The sequence below is a fragment of the Ictidomys tridecemlineatus genome, chromosome 7 (genome assembly GCF_052094955.1).
Source record: "Ictidomys tridecemlineatus isolate mIctTri1 chromosome 7, mIctTri1.hap1, whole genome shotgun sequence".
Taxonomy (NCBI): Eukaryota; Metazoa; Chordata; class Mammalia; order Rodentia; family Sciuridae; genus Ictidomys; species Ictidomys tridecemlineatus.
The window spans coordinates 52,033,566-52,051,796 of NC_135483.1; the positions used below are offsets into that span (position 1 = coordinate 52,033,566).

The following is an 18,231-nucleotide window of genomic DNA, read 5'->3' on the forward strand; positions in this document are numbered from 1 at the left end:
TGGTTGCAGCAACAAACACTTGATTTGTAGTTCCATGTTATTCAGCCAAACACTAATGTTGGTGTTGCTAGAAGGTATTCATTTGGTAAATGTGATTAACAAAACTCAAGCCTTTGGTGATGGCCATCTCTTTCTTCCACATTTGAGTGGAGCTTGCAGGAGGCTGTTTATACTCCTGATGGCTCTCCTGAGTCCTTGGAGAAAGCCAGCCTGAGATAAAGTTAGTTCACACAGAACCAAGAGGTCACCAATTGAGTCTGGTCCCTGATAGAACCATGCCTAAGTCTATTCAAGCTCTGCATTTTTTGCCTAAGCAAATACATCTATTTTTATTTATTTATTTATTATTTGTTTTAATTAGTTACACATGACAGTACAATGACAAATACATCTATTTTAATGCTTAATCCACCTTGCACTTTGGAATAAACACTTTCTACTAGTACACCTAGAAAAAAATCAAGAACTGAAGTGTGTCTTTCCTGATTTAACAACACTCTTAACTGTCTCTCTAATTTTCTCAAGATAAAACCAGACTGTCGTCTCTCCAGCCCCTTCCCATACTGCTGCCCCTATTTGCGCCTTCCCTTTAACTTCCCAGAAATATATTCACTTCCCAGGTTTTGTTCTATGGTCATGGTCAGACTTTTGCACACCCTGCTCTCTCTGCCTGATGAATGCCTACTTGTCTGTGGCAGGAATTATTGATGGCTGCTCAGAGTCAACTTCTCCCTTAGTCACCTTCCACTCCAGAGGCTGAATTCAATAATGCCTATCCTCTTGGCCTCCCTAGTGGCTAAGGGCAGTTATGTGGTCTCATTATGGTCTATGGCTCATAATAATAATTTATTGGGGGTTGTTTCTGGGGAAGATTTTTTTTTTGTAACCTGCTGAAAATAAGACAGCATAGCTATTTCAGTTCTTCCTCATTCTTCCTTGATGCAAGCCCTGGAGCTATGTCAGTCTTTCTGGGCCAGATGGTGACAAATATGAGAGAAAGAACAAGAGGTCCTCAAAATGGCAGACCTGACACCTAAGGTAGCAGCTACTTACCTCTGGAACTTACCCTATGTTAAAGCTGCTTTAAGTTAGATTTTTCTATTACTTGCACCTGAAAGCATTCCTAACATATATTTTCATCATCTGCTCAGATGGCATTTCCTTCAAGATGTCTCCCAGGGTCCCAAGATGGGTTTAGTGTTCTCTTCTCTGAGTCTAATGGCAGGTACTGTGCCTACTCCCACCATAGCACTCAGCTATGTACATATCTCTTGCTCTCTCTCTGGACTTTAAAATCCTTGAATGTAGGACTTGTGTTTAATGCACACTTGTTTCTCACCCAGTACTTACAGAGTAAATGTTCTGTGATAGCTATTATATAAAATTAATACATGCCTTTATCAACTTATTCCCTAGAAAAAGATAAAACAAAAGTAAGAAGAGAGGACATCTCTTTTTCCTCCCTTCTCTCCAACCACACTCTCTTTCGTATGGCTTATATGCCAAGGAACTGCCTTTTGAAAATAAGGTCACAACTCCCATGATCCCTTGAATGGATAAGCCCACTTTTTCTCCCAAGAGCTCTGTCTGCAAATATCTTTGTATCCAGTAGCCTAATTTGATCTGAAGTGCCTTTATGTATTATTTAATTCTTCATTCAAAGCTTTAACTTAGTCCACAAACTCATAAGCTAAGTTCATCATGCTTCTGAAGAAGTCAACTGTTTTACATTCAACACCAACCCTGAGCATTTAAATTACCATGGTTGCCTTTTTTGGATTCCTGGTGCACCATCTGGTAAAATGTGCGTGTGTATATTGTATTGTATTTCATGGGTATTGGAAAGCTTAGGATTCATTTATTAAACTCATAGTCACTGTGGTCTAAGAGAATTTTCAAAGGAAATACACAAAATACTCTCTTATTTAAGGGTTTATTTATTTATTTATTTTTCTGTTGTGAGTAACCCACAGAGAAGATGGGAACATAGAGCAATGTGACAGTACTGAGAACGTGATGGCATGCAAAGCTGCTGCAGAGAACAGAACTTGCAGAGTTATGTGGCACTCTGGGGGTGTCAGGAAAACTTCCCAGACAGAATTATTTCACTCATTTTGTAATGACCCATATTTACCTTAAGTAATCTATTCTGTGATCCCTCAATGAACAATTTACTGCTATAGAATCAAGAAATGCACTAGCCTCGATTGGGCGACAGGCAAAATCTTAAGTGTTTCTGCAGTTTCTGGTCTGCTAAATGTGTCAGGCCGTTTATTTTTCAGAAACCGACACATAAAACACTTAATTCAACTTAACAACAACGTTTGGCTTCTAGGCAGCTTCTTGTGTGTGACTTCAACAGGTTTTCTTGAGTTAGCTATGAGCATTTATGAAGGGTATCGCATGAATTAAAAATGGTTGTGCACAGACAATTAAGTGTTACCTTGCTATTTATGCTGCTATATCCCTTGGTGCAAATCCCAATAGAAAAATCTGCTTCTCCATGGAACTATTCCTAGCAGAATATCTTTCCAGTTCCATGAAACTAGAGAGAAAACTTAAAACATGTGAGGAAAAAATGCACACGGGGTTTTTGTGCTTTATCACCTTTTTCCAAAGCCAGGAAGCTTTTGCTATGATGAAAATCCTGCCTTCTAGGTTGCTCAGCAACAGCTGCCCCTCAGTAAATGAAGACTACCTGATGCTGGCTTCAAAGAAAATTCTGTGCAGAATGCATTAGTATACTTAAGGATCTTCTACTTTGTGTGTTTATTCAGATCAGAAGCTTCGGCCTGTCTTGGATCTTTTTGGAGACCGAAGGCTTTGGTTTAGTGCTGTCTGCTGTCCAGAATTGACTTGATTGACTGGGGATATATAAGTGCTGATACTGATTTTGGAATTCAGAATCAGTTCCTCATTTCACATGTGCTGAAGGTTAAACAATGGAGAAATAACAAGGCAAGTGTAGAAAGTAGCTTTTATTGAGGGGACCGAACAGAAATAAACTTCTCAGGACAGAAGGGACCCAGAACTGGTGTTGGTGTGAAGGAGGTGTGTCTTGCCCCTTTACAGATCTCATGTTTCCTTCTCTTCCCCAACCCCCTTCCTGTCTTGTCTACCTGTCCAAAAGGCAGGAAAAGAGCCACCCAGGGGTTAATCATTAGCAACTCTTTGTGTTGAGTGGAGTGATCATTCACTCTACACTGACAGCCTGTCTTTTGCCACAGTCTCGGTCCTTGTGAAACAGAATAGGGAGGCCTTAATCCCTGCTCCTCTCTCTCCACCAAGGTATTTATATATAACATAAGCTGTTTTTAAAAGACGTTTCCATATATGGCCAGCTTCAGGAGCTGCTGACTTCCTCCAAAGCTTGCAATAGACTTTGGTGCAAAATGCCTGATATTAACTGCTGTATAACCTTCATGGGGTGGTGGAAGTGAGCACCTCAGCCATCTTTTGTGAATCGAGTGCAGAGAACCCAATGCACAAAGGCAGATCATCCTATCAAGTGCAAACCTTGGTTCTGGGAGCAGAAGACCAACGTGTGCAGCAATCCTGAGTTGAGTGCAACTGCTACCAAGTGTGCCTGTGCAAGGCAGTCCAGGGTCCAGGGTCCTACCCCTGTGCTGACTCCCTTGTGCTTGAGCTTAAGTCTTAAGAAAGCCTCCTTCATTGGTGGTGTTTCCTGTTTTGTGATATTTATCTTTTATTGAGCAAGAGAACCCTGGGCTGATTGGCAATGCTTGGTTAGTGCTGCCTTAGGGAGTGAAATTGGGAAGGAGGCTGAGTTTATTTCCAGAGTTCTGTATTAATCTGTGATCTTGTCTTGTGAGTTGAGTGCAGAGAAACCAGTGATCTGTCCTAAACTATTGGTGTAGTCATGGGCACACAGGAGGAAAATAATCAACATCTACTGAACATTTACTATGAGTTAGATGCCTTCAAAGGACTTCTCATATTTCAATGTATTTAAATTCTTTGATTCTCATAATAATCATATGAGATAGCCACAGTTTTAGCATTTCATTTTAGGAACGACAAAACTGAAGCTCAGGGAGGCTGACTTGTCTGAGGTCACACATCTGGGATTTAACCCAAGCAGTGTGACTCCTCTTCCAAGCTCTTCAATTTTCAAATATGTTTATTTAAATTATTGTGTTCCAACCACAAGCTAATTTGTTTACTTTTCTAAGGCAATAATTCTAGGCACTCCACAATTTTTATCTTTAGGTGTTTTGCGGAAAAAAGATAATTAATAATAACTGGTATTTGTGTAACTGTTCATGCATTACAAGGTATATTCCATATTATGATGACAATCAAAGTTTCCATTTGTTAAGGATCTCCTATATGCTAGGTATCTCTCTAGAAGATTCTTTATATGCACTCTTTGTTTCATTTAAAAATATAGATATTAGTCTCTCTGAATGGTGAAGGAAAATGGAGACTCGGTGTGGCTGTGTGACCTCCCTGAGGCCAGACCACAAGCCTGCCCAGGTCACCAACCTGTACCTTGCTATCACCCAGGAGGAAACAGAAATGCAGAGTGACTGAGAGTCTTACACTTGTCTTGTGGCTTAAAAGGCCACATGTTTTGCTCTATAGCAGGTCCTTAGACTAACTCACTATTGGAACCAAAATGCTCCAATTGCTGTTTTTTTTTTTTTTAAAACTAAGTTTGCGGCAAAATTTAATCAAGACACATCTTACAAATGAGGAGCCTGGAGTTTCAATGACTGGTTCAAGATGTTTCTAGTAAATGACTAAACCTGGACTTGAACCCCAAGATTCTGACTTCCAATACTTAACCAGCAACTTACAATCCAAGCTGTAAGTTGCAGAGGAGCCCCTTCCTCCCAGGCCTCATGACAGGGTTGTTCCAGAGCCATTATCTCCACTAACGGCCAGTAAGTCAGGCCACCATGCAGAATGACATGGTCTCTTTTGAATTTCAGATGACAAAATGGAGAGACACATATTGCTACTCATCTGAGTAGAATGCCAGCAGCCTGCAGCTGGTTGAAGTTCATCTGAGAAAACTGGGTCTTTCTGGTGCAGTGGCTGGCTCTGAGTCACACGTGACAGCATTCTCTGGGATGTGAGGAGAAGAAGCAGGGTGCAGCCTGTGCTCCAGGTTTTGGCCAGGGGCTGACACTTTGCACTTGCTGTGCAGTTGTCTTCAGCTCCTGCAAGAGATGACACAGGGCTGTTGTTTTTTTTTAAATTAATTTATTTATTTCTCTGCTTTTCTTTTTATCTATCTATCTATCTATCTATCTATCTATCTATCTATCTATCTATCTATCTATCTATCTGTACAGGGCTGTTTTGACAGGTGAAGTAGCAAACTGCTGAGCCAGCAAAGCCACCTCTCTGGGGGAGTCCCGGCTCACCAGGCTGCCTCTTGCTTGCCAATGGATTGGCCAATGAGGGTGCAGGGGATATGGTAAGATACCAGGTGTGGAGCATCAGAGAGAAGTCAAGGCTACTTTTGTGGGGGTTGTATGACTTAGGGAAAGATTGCAGTCTGAAGTTCCTGGAAGTTATAGCTTTTGAGTGCAAGTCTGCCTAATTCCAAAGCCCAGTTTTTTTTTTCTTCATGTTCTAACTAGGCATTACTTCCAAATTGGCATTATTCAAATTGTTCTGATTATAAAGCAGGTAACTCTAGTGATACATATATGCTTTAACACAAGAATTCTATTTTCGGCCTTAGGATTCAAATGACCATATTCATTCCTCTGTGGGGTGTTGCTCTTTAGCTAAATTACCACAGCCCCAATAAATTGCTGTTTGAATTTGTTGTTTTGTTAATCTTGTTTTACATAAAACAATGATCAACAATGGACTCATTAACTAGTAACAGATATGTCACCAACACTCTCAGGCCTCATCTATAATGGAGCCACTGCACGGGATTCTGATGGAATGTTCTGCAGCAATCCTGAGGAGCAGGAGGCCTGGTGGGGCCAGCAGGAGTGACTCTAGTCAAGTGTTCATGGTGGGTTTGAATAATGAAGTGGGCTTTGGAATTTGGGGCAGGATGTGCAATCAGGAGGGTGTGATTCAGTGGTTGGTTCACTTTTCCCACTGAGGGAGCTTTTAATTTTTAGCCTGTTTACCTGGCATGACTCCATTTTCCTTTGGTTCACTGTGTGCCTGCTCTGCATCGGTGAGCTGCTTCCTGCTAATCCCAGTGCTAAGTGTCCGGCTGCTACCACAGTGGTCACAGCCTCCTCTCAGGGACAAGTGGCTGGGTGAGAGTTGCCCAAACCTTTGTAGGGCATATATCTCAGGCATAAACATCGTGTGAACAAAAGTGGGCAGGGAAGACGACCTTGGCAAAGTAGGAGACAAGGATAAGAGGAAAGACCTGGAGCTCATATGAGGACTGGAACAATCCTCATTTGGAGGCACAGCCAGAGGCATGAATCTGAGACAAATGAGCAATCTCTATGAAGATCAGCACTTTCCTAACACGGACCGTCCCTAGCAAAGGAGGAGGCAGAAAGGTTGTGTAGAAGATAGAGGAGTGTCCAACCAGAAGTGCTGGCTATGTTATGGAGTCCAACTCCTACCCATGATGGGGAAGACGACAGAATCAATACGTAAGAGATGGACACCTGTTGGGTGATATTTTAGTCTGATTCTCCACTGTGCAGCAGTGCATGCTGTCCCAGGATCCCAGTGATGGCAGTCAGAAGAAATTCTGGTGCATGCTCACAACCAGCCTAGGCAAGTCAACAACTGTCAGTATCCATTTAGGAATCAGGTCCAGCAGGCTCAGGATTATGGTAACCTCTGTTTTCCAAATACCACTTGATCCTTACTTCAGTCCTAAGCTGACATTTGGGCTCATGTCTTACATATGTCGTCTCTGCATGTCCCCAAGTCTCTGTCCCACACCTCTGAGAGTTTGTCTCTCTGATTCCCCTAGTCCTTATTTGAACACATTTGATTCAGCAGAGGAGAGCTCACAATAGGGCAGTAGCTAATTTGGCCTTAGAAAACATTTCTTTACTCTTGAAATGATGGTATTGATGAATTAAAGAGTATAATAAATGGCAGGAAAATTTCCATGGATTTCTGCTATAGAGTTACTAAAGTTATTCCTGACTTCTCACTGGAGAGTGTCATGTGGACTTAGTGGAAATTGTCAAAAGCAGTCTATTTTGCTTTTTTTTTTTTTTGTCACAGTGACCAATGAGGAGGTAAGTCAATTTGATGCACAGGGAATTTTCCTGGCTTGGGTTATTTATGCTCAAATTCCTCAGTGTCTAATAACAAAGACACCTCTGCACATTAGGAATACCAGAAACAAAATGATTCCCCCTGAGAGTCTAAATGGAGTCACACATCTGGACTGAAATTTTTAAAAAAACCATAAGATACTTCTATGTAGATGGAAGTTCAGCATAATACACGCCTAAGAGACAGATTTCTCCCTCATAACAGAGTCGTTCTCTTCCCCTGTAGAGTAATGATTAAATATTATTACCAGGCAGAAATCCCAATTGTGAAGATGAACTCTGAGCTAGTAGACCTCCAAGATGTCGTTCTCTACGAGTCATTGCTGGGGAGCTCTTGATGATCAAGACTGTTAGAGAGCAATGTATTCAAAACCCATGCAAAAAGTCCTGCCCTGACTGGACCTGGGATCAATTAAATCAGGGTCTGTGTGAAAGCTTTGCATTAGCCATACTGGAAAAATTCTCTGGAGGATTTCAGTGTGCAACTGCGCAGGTGACAGGTGTAGCAGGATATTGAGCTTCTCAGCTCTTTGCGTGGCTGGTGCCCCTGAGCAGGGGAGGTCACCTCTAGCCTCAATCTTTCTCCTCTGTATTGGAAGAAATGTGACCATATTTTTTGTAAAGTAGGTTGAGGGAACCGTTTGTTTAAAACCAATCCCTTCAGTGATAGGAAATGCCATGGTTGAATGTGTCCCCTAAGAATCCATGTGTTGGAAACTAACTGTTCAGCGCAGCGTTAGGGAAGTGGGGCCTTTGGATGGTGTTTAGGTCACCCTTGTAAATAGATGAATGTTGCTCTAAAAGGACTTGTGGGTGTGAGATCATTGTCCCTTTCCTTTTTCACCTCCCAAGATGTGAGGATACAACAAGAAGGCCCTCGCCAAATGCTGATGCCCTGATCTTGGACTTCGAGACTCTATAACTGTGAGCATTAAATTTTTGTTTTTGATAAATTACTGAGTTTTAGGCCTTCTGTTATATTGGCACGGAGTAACTAAGAGAGGAAGTTAGCTGAGTGCCATGCTGTCCAGGTGGACATCCATTTGGGTCCACATTATAAGCTAGTGTCTTCCAATAGGGGGCCCCTGTTATGCATGTGCTTCATTTCTGTCTGTCTTTCTCTTATCGGACTGTCCCTCTGTTTGTCAGCTGATCTGCCTTAACTGTTATTAAATTTGCTTATTTATATTATTTCGTAGGGGACACCTAGGAAAACATTACTATAAATCTTTAGTCAGTAGTAAGACATTAGTGATGGGCTGAACCAATTAGAATTGCTGCCTAGGCTCTTGCCCCTCTGGATTGCCTTACTTGCTTTCTTGATCTGAAATCCCCCTTCCCATGCATCTCCTTGAGTCTTGGCATTTACTTGGCCTCTCATGTAAATCTCCTTGCCCATGTTTCCTCTCATTCCCCTCATTTCCTTTCTTATCCTTCATGTCCCTTTTAAAGGACTGTATTCCTTGCACAATCCTGCCATCAGAAACAGAAATCTCTCACATTTTTGAACTGCTGTAGCACTTTGTACCCTGTGTCTCTTAAAATCATTCTATTATTTTTAATTCACAAATATTATCTGTGTTCATGGTGCACAACATGATGTTTTGACATCCATATGCATTGTGGAACAGCTAAATCAAGTTCATTAGCATAAGTTTTACATAACATACTCGTTCTTTTTTTGGTGGTTGCAAACTCTCTCTTGAAGTACTTATCACTTTGAACAGCAAACAGGTGAATGTCTACATAAATGACTTATCTCCTGGTAGTGGATATTACTGGTGATCTTCAAACTTCCGTTCTGCCTGCAGCCGATTGAATTTTTTCAAAAAATGTGGCAACAATAATTCCAGTTTCATATGCTCTCTCAGAACCTTTCCACCCAAACCATCAAGATGCAGAATCTGTGTTTATCTCCCTTGAAATTCGGTGGCAAATAATAGGTGACGAAGGTGAAGCTAAGTTAGGCAAGACGATGTAGCTGCCCTGATTCATCTTGACGCATGTGCCTCTAGAGTTCTGAGCTGCCAGGTAAGAAGTCCAGGGACTCTGAAGCCACCATTCTGGACAGACCATTCAGAGAGATTATACAGAGACAAAAATGCTTAATGAGCCATCCACTTATCTTCAAGCAGCTCCCCTCCCCTAGCTGACACCGTGCAGAGCAGAGACGTGTTGTTCCTGTCCAAGTTGCAGACTTGTAAGGTAAACTTGATTACTGTTGATTTTAGGCCACCAACTTCTGTGTGGTTTGTTATACTCACAAGTAACCAGAACATTACTTTTCCTCCTTCCTAACACAATTTTAAGTTTGCTCTACCATCTGGCCCTCTCTTTCCAGCTTGCATGACTGACTAGAAGAAGGAGGCCCCCCGGCCCATTCTTTGTTCTATTTGGCTTAGGGGAATCCAGTGTGCTTTCCAGTGGTTGTTTCAGGATTTAGTTTAGGTCTAGCTACAAGAAGAGGGGTTTGTTGAAGACTTCTTAGTACTTGTATTTTCTCTCTGCTGAGAAGACATCTGGAAGGCACTCTTCCCCTCTTTCCTTAGATCTTATTATGTGCAGATGTTAAGTGTCCAGAACCCTGACACCTACGTCATTGCCAGCATAAGATAAAACCTGACCATGGAGGAGAGAAGAGGCTGAGAGTATCACAGAGGAATGGAACTGTGACTACTAGCTGACCCCATTCCCAAAGCCCACTCCACCATAGGACTTCTCATCATGTGAGTTTATTTATAGGATTTCCCATCACGTGAGTTTATCATTCGAATCAGGCTTCACTGTGAGTCACACAGAACTAAAGGAACTAGGACTTCAGTGGGAGGATGCTTGATTGTTTTTCATGTAAAAGTCTGCAGAAACACAGCTCAGAATTGATGTACCATCTCCACTCTATAAGTTCTCAGGGACCCAAGAAATTTCCAGATCATCACTCCATCATCTCTAAGATAGGATCCTTCCCATTAAGATCCAATGAGATGATAGCCATCTTCTAGGCAGCTAAAAAGGGGGAAGGCCTAGAAAGAAGAAGGTGAAGTGTATTTACCATCTAACTTTTGAAGAAGTTACTTATAAACTGTTAAATGCATGTTAAATACACTTTTGCTTACATCTTGTTCCCTAAAACTTAGTGTGATGGAGGCTGGGAAAGTAGTTTATATTCGGCATATTAGGGGACAGCTGAGTCTCTGACACAGTGAGGCAGTCAACTTCTTTACCATTTAAAACGAGTTTATATTGGACTTTCTGTTAACTTCCAAGCAAAGAGATCTAGACTAAATAACCCCATTTCTATCACATGAAGTTAAATTTTTTTTTCCACATATGAAGTCTGCCATAGTAACTTGCTCATCACGGTAGGGATCAATTAATATTTGTTGAGTCTCTGCTAGAAATCCCTTTAATAACCAGTCTGTTGATCCAGAAGTTCAAGTCTTGGAGTCACCCGGTTAACAAACAGTCATAGCAGTTGTGTCTGTACCCCTTTCACTCATCTTATGTCTTCTGAGGGACAGGAAGTCTAAGTCAGGGATGAAAGCAGATTTTTTTTTTTTAAATTAAATGCCAGTCTCATCAATTCTGTGATGAGGTTGGCATTTAGTAACCCTCTAGGAGAGCAGGAGCCACATTTTGCTGCTGTATCCCAGCACATATTATATTGCCTGGCACATAGCAGACACATAATCGATATTCGTTGAACCAGTGAGTGACTAGGTGAACTCGGATAGATTGGTACAATTGCCTCAGGAACTGTGTTGGGGAAGATTCTCCGACTTTGTCTGGACTGAGTTATAAGCCATGACTCAGAGGTCAGCAGGGAGAAAGCCTAGTTATTTGCCATTGCTGGTAATGGATGAAGAAATACTCCAGATGGTTCTTTCTAGTATCTATTCTTATACACCTTTCACATTTCATATAGATTTATACTTCAATTAGCCTCCATCTTGTCCTATGAAGTTACACTTTTTTCTACATAAGAAGTCTGCCATAGTAACTTGCTCATGGTAGGGATCAATTAATATTTGTTGAGTCTCTGCTATGGTTTTTTTTTTTTTTTATAACAGTGCATTATACTCAGTGAGCAATCAATGAACTGCCCAGTTATTTTAATTAAATATCACCATGTAGTATTCATGTGTCTTTACCCAAATAGCACCTTTGAAACCTAAAACAGAAACACAATCAGTGCATTACCATTTGTTAGTAATGCACTTAACTGAAGGAGTAGCATATACTAGAGAAAGAGTTCAACCAACGAAAACCCTATGTGAAGAAGGTTTTTGTTTGCTTTTAAGGATAATAATTCAGAGTATATGTTAAGCATCTAGGAACAATGACAAGGACAGGAATGTCAAAATAGTCATGGTGATAATGGGAAGCTAATGAGACCCATGTGTGCAACGTGATCTCCCAGTGGAAGGGGCACGGTTATTTTAGATGGAATGCCTCCTGGGGCAGGGGGTGGGGACAGCTCTTCACCAAGGATCTTTTTAGGTGCCACTGTATTTAAGAAAGCCAAGGGTCCTTTTTAGACTCATCTGCCCCTGCCTTCAAAAGAGGCTTATATGGGGTTGGGGCTGTGGCTCAGTGGTAGAGTGCTTGCTTCGCATGTGGGAAGCACTGGGTTCGATCCTCAGCACCACATAAAAAATTAATAAGCAAAATAAAGGCATTGTGTCCATCTACAACTAAAAATAATTCAAAAAAGAGGCTCCCATGAGTGCAATAAAAAGAGAAATGGACATAGATAATAATAGTCGATAATAGCTGATATTAGTAGAAGTCATGTTTTATGTACTGGGCAATACTCTATATTCAAGCTTAATTTGTTTCTCACAAGTTCTTCAAGGAGATAAGGAATGATTTATGATGAGAAATACATGGAGAGAATAATGCATAGCTCGCTTGAGGAGGATCAAGAGGTCTGGGTGGTTGATTCTAGAAAACACTACAATTATTTAAGACCAAGCTAGGAATCACTTACATTTGACCTAGAACAGGGACAAGAGGGGTTTACTTCAGTCAAGGGGCTTACACTGCATGCTGAAGACAGCATTTTAAAGATAGTGGGGTAGTTGAGACTGGTCCTCAGGTAGTTTTTTTGAGATCTGGGCTGCACTGGCATGGATGCAATGGTCAGCCTCAGTGGTGTTTGGTTTATCTTTGGTAGTAATCACACAAATATGAACCCCTTGGCAGAAAAATGGTAGAGGAGATATAATTATCAGGGATTTTTTTTAAATCTTTCTGACTCTTAGAAATTATACGTCATTAGATTAGGGTATCTCTCCAACTCAAGAAATACCCTATATATGTGTATATATATATAGTGACTGAGATTGAAGGTTCTGTACCAGAAGGCGGCTTTCAGAAGCCCACATGTTGCTAGTAGCTCTTTTATTACCCAGACTCTATATAACTGGCCATCTTTCTGTCTGGAAACTTCATGGGGGACTCCAAATATATTATGAACAAAGCTACTAAATCCAACTCCATGCTGTGGTACTTCTTTTCCCTATAGTCTAGAAAATTTTTGAGATGATTTCAGCGATGAGGGCAAGACTTGTAGGCTTTTGTGTCATTGGGTTTAAGACATGATTTAAGGCAGGACAGGGACGGCCCTGGAAGCCCAGTTGCTTTTCCCAGGGAAGCTCTGGGTTACTTGGGGACGATCTTGCAAGTCCTTTGAGAATATCTAATTCAGTGCTGCCCATGGGACAGGAGGCTGTGAAAGAGACTTTTAAGAGAAATTTCAATGGTGGAAGAAAACAGGCCATCTGTGATAAGGAATGGAGGAAATCACGTAGCGTCAAGGAAGTAGAACGTGGGGGGAGAGGTTCAATCCTGTTTCATCTTGAGTATTTCATCCCAGTGTTCTAATGTCTATACCAAACCAACTGACCCAGTAAGGGCTATGGCTCCCTCTAATGATTAGAACTCACAGTAGTTATGCAGAAATTAATACAATGTACTATTTGCTCCACATTCTGACAGCATATTGAACCACAATGCCTGTGAAGTGAGAGAGGGATTGAATGAACTTATGAGATTCCTAAATGACTAATGGGGCTTGATTTGATGCTATAAGAAAATAAGTAACCCAGAGGGGATGGAGATGGGAGCGGAGAGCCGCAGTGGGGCCTCTTGCCTCGTCATAAGAAATAGAAAAATACAGTAAGAAAACCTACTGGTGGGCTGGGGGTTTGGCTCAGTGGTAGAGTGCTTGTCTGTCATGTGTGAGGCACTTGGTTTGATTCTCAGCACAGCATATAAATGCATAAATAAAAGTAAATTAAAAAAAAAAAGAAACTTACTGGCTATTTAAATCTTTTTGGGAACAACTTGCCAGCTGCCAAACTAACAGTGGGATCTCTTCCCCTCTGCCACTAGGAGATGGATATGTCTAAAGAAACTGAAATGCATTCATTGGCTTTTAGGACTCTGTGCCCACTAGTGCTCCTGTCACCACACATGAGTCTGTGAACTTTGTCACGGCTTTGATGTCTTCCTATGCTTCAGGTGCCAACTTGCAAACAGTGCTCTGGTGGTGAGAGTCCAGAGGAGACGGACTGGCCAAGGGATTTGATTTTGGCAATGAAGGTGCTTCCATCTCCTGGAGTTTCCCCCTCTGGACTTCTTGTGTATTTCAGCAGAATTGTTTTATGGCTTGGATGTTGGGAATCAAATAAAATCTTGAGATCTGCCATGTTTCCCCCAGGGATTTCAGTTCTGGGCCCAAGTCCTCCTGCTTTTTCATTTCTCCTCCCATGTCTTCTTTATCTTCAGAGCCAATGAAACACAGGCCATTTAATTTTAGGAACACTAGGCCTGTCTAAATCAGAGTGTTGTGCAAATAGTCAGGGATCCCAGGAACAGGACTGAGTGCTGATGGACGGCTTGCTGGTGGCCTGAGCCAGGACCTGGCCCTGCAGCTGCCGTGGTGTGAACAGAGGCATCTTGAAGGAGACTGCTGACTCTCTTCCAGATTGTTCTTTAGGTCCAATTATGAGTCTTCAAAAACTGAATCCCAAGGCTCTAGCAGTATGCTCAGAAAGTCCCTTTTGCCTGTTTTCTCTGCACTATGGAAGTCCTAAACTCACAGATCCAAGGATCTAGTTTGGTGTCCTATTTTTAGTGGTGAGTGGGTAAATTTCAAAGTGGATTCATGCCCCACACAGCCTCTGAGTTCAAGCAGGGCTTCCAAGCTGAAACCTGGTACTCACTCGCTGCACAGGTTAGGGGTGGGAAGCAGCTTCTCTGGCAGAAATTCAGGGGCAGAGAGGAATAGGATGATAATTGGGGGCTCCTGTAGTGAGACTGTGGAAAGAGGCGGGGAACTCTGGAAAGGAAACCACTGTAGCTCCAACAGAGAAGAAGGAAGACCAGTGACTTCAATCCTGGGGAACCAACAGAATGTTTTTAAAAAAACATTTTATCCAGTTCTCAAAACAACAGAAAAATTTCCTTTGTAATTTCTTCCTCGTTCCTTTCCCTTTCCCTTATCTCTCTTCCTCCTCTCATCTTTCCTTGACTTCCTTTCTCTCTCAGCATTTCCTAATGCAAAGAATCTAGGGAAAGTTCTTCATTGCAAGAGGGAGCTGCTCAGCCATGCCCCCTGAATTCTGTTGGTGTCATGTTGCTCTTTCATGATGCCCACCAAGGGTTATGGATCTAGGAATTATGAAAAATTGCTGTTTCCTTTATGGATCTGCATTATGCCCTCAATGGCCTTGGCTTTCTCTTTTGATAGGCAAGGCACAGAACTTCTGTGGTATACCAGGCAATTAAAACTAAATTTAACCACTCAAGCAGACCACAAATTCTGTGCTTAAAAGTGCAGGCCTTACCGAATACATTCTCATGTCCTATAGTGCCTAGGCTTAGTGTCAGACAGGAGGATCAGTCAACATTGACTCTGAACCTGAAGATGACTATCTGAACTGGCTCCCCCACTCCACTGAGACCTACTGGAAGGAGGGAACCATATTTAAACAACAATAAAATCAATCCCAAACAATAATAATACCCCTCCGCAAAAGAAAAAAACCTTTGACCTCCCCCCTACAAGTATTATTTAGCAGAGTAACTAAAATTAAGCTATAGTACCTTGTTTGTGATCAGTGAGAGGTTTGATGTTTAGGTGTATCAGCACTCTTAAGAGTTCCTATAAACAGGGGCTGGGGACGTGGTTCAAGTGGTAGCACACTCGCCTAGCATGTGTGAGGCACTGGGTTCGATTCTCAGCACTACATAAAAATAAAATAAAGATATTGTGTTCACCTAAAACTGAAAAATAGACATTTTTTTAGAGAAAAGAGTTCCTATAAACAGAGCGGTAGAGAGTGTTAGGTAATTTTGTTTATTCTGCTATAATTTAAAAGAAGGAAAACTCAGACTCACTGTGCATGGACCATAAACCCTCTAAACCCGTGCTATCAGCTTGGGTAACATCTCTTAGTTATAACACCATGTTTTAGAATTCCATGACTGTTGCTCACTGACTTTCATTGATAGAATGTGCAGGACATCTTTGGGCTGGGAAAACCCAGCATCGAATCTTAGCATTGAGGGAGTCTTGGCATGCAGAGCTGTGTGTCAGGCCTCCTGTGTGAGGAAGAGGCTGGGCAGGAAGAAGAAAGGACATCAAGGAGCGCACCACGGAAGAGCCTTCCAGCTTCAGGTACTGACCCTCTTGCTGGGTGAAGAGATGATGCAGGCCAATGCATCATCTCTCCTCATCTCTCAACACCTGTGTTATTTACTCAGGCCTGGCCCCTCAACCACCCCAAAGAAGCCCTTGTGAATGATTTGTTGTCCCGAAGCCATGAAAGAGAAACTCAGTTTTCCCAAGTGAGATTCGGTATCTGCCTGCCGCTTCCAAGTTACACGATTGTGTCTTACTCCCACACTCACTCACCACAGGGTTTTCTTTGGTTAGGGTGGATCCCCTTTGGCCTTGACCTTGGCCTTGGTTGGTCACATTCTTTCACACAAATAGTGACTACTAAAGATACCAGCTTTTCTAACAGCTCCTGGCAGCCCAGCACCTTTCAGCAGGTGTGGCTTCAGTTTATATTTAGTCTCTCAGACACCTTGGCGGGCTCTTCTCGCCATGAGGTGAGTGAGGGTCAAATGGCCACACTACAAATCATCTTCCCGGACATGTTCTCAGAGGGTCACTTCTAAGGGAACAGGCTCAGGCAAGCTGTGTGGAGCACTTTCTACCCAGAAGTTCGAAGCTAAGGCCAATTGGCCTAAGCACAGTTCTTACTTGGAGGAAGGTGGGTATCTCACTCAGAGAGAGAACCTGAGTTTCTTTCCTACGGTCACAGGGAGCGTGTGGCAGACAGGAACAGAAGACCCCAGCTTCCTGCCTTAGGTACAGGCACAGGAAGGCTAACTTTGATTTGGTTGGGTTCCCCTGATCCACTCTTCATTTAACCACGGGAGTAAACTCTCCTTGTTCTGGCCTGCTTCCCTTGTAGGGCCACTAAGAAACTTTGTGCTGTGGGGCTCTTGCTGAACAAAACACAGAACAAAACACAGGGACTTGATGCGGGAGAGCCAATCGCCAGGTCCATGTGGCCTTTTTGCAGCTGCGTGGTTGTGGGAAATCACATTTCTATCTGAGATCAAGTTTCCTTATATGTAAGTGGGACTGCAAAGCTGATGACAGGAAGGGTCCCCCTCAATGGGATAATGCAACAGAAAGTGTTCAAACATTTAAAAAAAAAACCTGCGAGTGTTTGTGAAATGGAAAACTATGCCAACAGAAATAAACATTAAATATTCAGCCCCCGTGGGAGTGTTAGGCCTCTGGATCTGAGCCTGTTTATCTAGTACTCACTTGCTTTGGAATTTCTTGAAACCAAGATTCTTCCTGCTGTCTGCATCACTCACTGACCCCCAGTGGCCTAAGATGCTTCCTAAAGAACATTGTTCTCCGTTATTACCATGACCAGTGACTTTGTCCTCATGTTCATTCTTCTAGAAGAATGTGGACTTTGATACTTTTTATATCTTCTTCTTTTGCTGTTTCAAAGGCTAGTCTCTATTGTGTACAGTTTAAATCCTCTTCCCCTTTGTCTCTGGCCCCTACCATTCTTATCCCCCTTTGGCCCATATTTTTCTCTGAGCTTCAGCCTTTACTGAACACTGTCTGTTCCTGATTCTTCTTTGTAAGTTGACTTCCTTCTATCTGGAAGATCCTTCACTCAGGTGTTTACTTAGAAGACACCTTCAAGATGCCTCAAATGTCCCTTGTGATGTTTCTTCTAGTTCTCATGCTCATCTTTAAATTTTTTTTTATATATTGATGAAGATTTTTTAAAATTCATTTATTTATATGTGGTGCTGAGAATCAAATCCAGTGCCTCACACAGCTAGGCAAGGGCTCTACCATGGAGCCACAAATCTAGCCCCTCTCATGCTCATCTAATGACTGTCCATCTGTTCATCCATCCATCCATCCAAGTATCCATTCATCCATTCATTATTTTATATCTGTAAACAAATAGTTCAATCTCCAATACACACACACACACACACACACACACACACACACACACACACACTACATTGAAAGCGGTTGTTTGCAAGTCTGCAAGGTCCCCTATCAGACTCTGAGTTCCTGTTGGTGGGTTCATGGGTTCTTTATATCCCTCTCATCGAGCATGATGCTTTACAGGTTGTAGGAGGCCCATTAATATTCACTGAATAAATTACCAAAATGAAGAAACCGTATTCTTTACAATCAGACTGTGAAGTCTGCAAGAGCAAACACAGTATACACTCATATATACTCATTCATTCCACTGGTGATTGGCACTTGGTGATCAGGGAATATTTAATGACAATCTTTGTTGAAATATACCACAGAAATAAAGTCTGTTTTATATTGTTATTCACAAATGTTTTTACACTTATGTTATACTAAAGTTCCTTCAGGAGAAGGACTGTGTTTTATACATTGCTTTCC

The 18,231-nt window shown here is 42.0% G+C and overlaps 1 long non-coding RNA gene across 3 annotated transcripts in view; it reads left to right on the plus strand.

The window, feature by feature from the left end:
- The first annotated feature begins 3,191 nt into the window (after positions 1–3,191).
- LOC144365469 (uncharacterized) overlaps positions 3,192–18,231 on the plus strand; it is a 47,021-nt gene continuing 31,981 nt past the window's right edge. For 2 of the 3 annotated variants that reach the window (XR_013423936.1, XR_013423935.1), the window contains exons 1-3: positions 3,192–3,288; positions 5,322–5,446; positions 8,103–8,174. This is a non-coding gene — a long non-coding RNA (uncharacterized LOC144365469). Of the gene's footprint in view, positions 3,289–5,321; positions 5,447–8,102; positions 8,175–9,799; positions 9,977–13,772; positions 13,958–18,231 lie in introns of those variants that run through there. The other variant, XR_013423934.1, reaches the window with a different exon arrangement.